Here is a 2,267-nt window from a genome sequence, read left to right as displayed (position 1 = left end):
GAAGCCCCTAGATACAGGAAGCCAATTGGATTGAAATCTGATGGTGTTTACAACCTGAAACCAATCACATGATAAGAATGTGATGATGTCCTAATGGGTAGAGAAGGCGAGGGAGAGAGCCGACTGTCATCTGCCAGAGTTAGCACCATTCAGCTCTCAGAGAAAGCACATCGAATTCATCAAAAGGAGCACAGCATTTTAGCTCAAAGTCCTTACTGAAGAAATTTGAGAGATAAAACATTTCTCACGGCAGAATTAATGGAAAAAAGGCATTTGTGAAGAGAGCGGAGATGACAGAATATTCCAGAAGACATTCTGTGCGAACTTGGAGAGATTAAGTTGTAAGTTATTTATTGCTTCTTATTAATTGAGTTTCTATGAGTGGAACTTATTTTTTATTTAGACAGCATTATAGTAGAATTTAGACCATTTCGGGAGTAGTTAGCAGTCTAAGGGGGAATTGTCGGTTTGTTAGTAATTTTGTTAATTTGTTCATTGTTGGGTTTAATAAATAAATTGTTTCTTGTCACTTGTAAAATGGAGATCAAGGATTTTCTTTCTATTACATTCTCTTTTAATAGATTATGAAGGGAAAGGCGAGCTTCTGGGGGTATTTAGGGAGTAATTATTAGACGGGAACCCCTACTTCTGTCATAACAGATTGGGGCTTGTGTTTTAGTTTAATTATCAGAGGGGTCCGGCCATTCCCTGTTGTAACACCTTCTGTCAGTTCTCTTTAGTGAGGGATGTCTGCCAGGCGCTGTCCTGTTAGATTCCCAGAAGCTGCAGTGATCGGGTCAGTGAGTTCTCAAGATTGACAGTTGAATGTGACCAGCTTGTCGGACTATTTCAGCTCACTGTCCGTTTCATATCCCAGCTCACGGTAACGGTTCTCATTTTCTGGAGAAATCACTTGTGATCCACCTAAAGCTGCCTTTTGTCGCAGAAACTTGTGTGTGGGGATGGAGAATGGACATGAAGCACATAGAGTGGATATAATCATGAGGACTCTGTCACTCTTGGGAATGTGTCTGTGTGTCTCCCTCTGTGGGTGAAAATGAGAATGAGTTCCTTCAGGGAGTATTTACACAGTTTTATCATCTGTACCTTCAGTTCAATTCATTGTGTCATTTGAGATTACAGGGACAAGCTGATTGACATTTGCCCGTGAAACATGAGAGCACACAAGGCTATGGGCCAAATGGTGGAAACTAGATGGAGTTTTGGTGACCTGCGCTGACACGATGGGCCGAATGGTTTTCTTCCACCCTGTAAAAACTCAAAAATGGAGAAATAAATCTACAGTGAAAATGATCACAAATTAAAACGCAAAGGCAGTATTATTGAGAAAATATATGAATGTGTCTGTTGCTTTCCCTGGTGATCAAGTGGTTAGGATTTGGCGCTCTCACCTTTGTAGCCGATGTTCGAGTCCTGGTCAGGGAATGGAAGTTCTACTCTGCTAATTTATTGTGATGACAGCATTTCTGACTGTTTTTTTTCAGGAGCTGGAAGGTAATCGATTTTATTGCAAACGCTATTCAGATTAACATAAAACAAAGAACTGTGGAAAACCGACACGAAAACAGGAATAGATTGAGAAACTCGGCAGGTCTGACAGCACCAGTGTAGAGGAATAGAGTTAACATTTCGGGTCCAGTGACTATTTGTAAGTGCAAGGTTTGTTATGAATTTCTATGTTACAATGCCAGAGGAAATTGTCAGCTCTATCTGTTGAATCAACATATTTATCAAATTGTGCTCTCTCATTAGGTGACAACTGTCAACTTTACAACCTTAAAGGGATTTCATTGGCTCTAATGCTCCTTCCATTGCCCAGATGTGGTGTGAGGCTGATTAAATGGTTGCCTTTTTCTTTTCCGTTGTGTCAGTTAGCAGCCATGTCGAATGGAGAATTGGTCCTTTCAGTGTCTACCTCAGTATGTATCTCTATTTGTCTCTCTTTGTTTCTGATTCTCCACTTCACCCCCTTTCACATTCTCCAACTCTCCTTCTGTCAAAATCCCTCATTTCCCATTCCTGCACTGTGTAAAGTCTGAAATTCGGAGATAATTTAAGAGTGGAGCTGCAGAGAAGCTTTTACCCTCTGGCTGGAGTGTCAAGAACTGGGCTCACATTCTCCGGATAATGTGTCTGTCACTTAGGGCGGAGGTAATGAAATATCTCTTCTCTCAAAAGATTGTGAATCTTTAGAATTCTAAATAGAATTCTCAATCCACCAGAAAAAGATACAATTAAAGGATTAT

The 2,267-nt window shown here is 40.4% G+C and overlaps 1 long non-coding RNA gene across 1 annotated transcript in view; it reads left to right on the top strand.

The window, feature by feature from the left end:
• The window catches only part of LOC125488314, a 2,669-nt gene extending 731 nt beyond the window's left edge, over positions 1-1,938 (top strand). Inside the window, exons 2-3 of the long non-coding RNA XR_007266277.1 lie at positions 1,506-1,669; positions 1,774-1,938. This is a non-coding gene — a long non-coding RNA (uncharacterized LOC125488314). The remainder of the gene's footprint in view (positions 1-1,505; positions 1,670-1,773) is intronic.
• Positions 1,939-2,267: the final 329 nt, after the last annotated feature.

Source organism: Rhincodon typus, unplaced genomic scaffold (assembly GCF_021869965.1).
Source record: "Rhincodon typus isolate 14 unplaced genomic scaffold, sRhiTyp1.1 hic_rhity00000357, whole genome shotgun sequence".
Classification (NCBI taxonomy): domain Eukaryota; kingdom Metazoa; phylum Chordata; class Chondrichthyes; order Orectolobiformes; family Rhincodontidae; genus Rhincodon; species Rhincodon typus.
The sequence above is the reverse complement of the archived record's forward strand: the minus strand, read 5'-3'. Positions and strand labels throughout refer to the sequence as shown.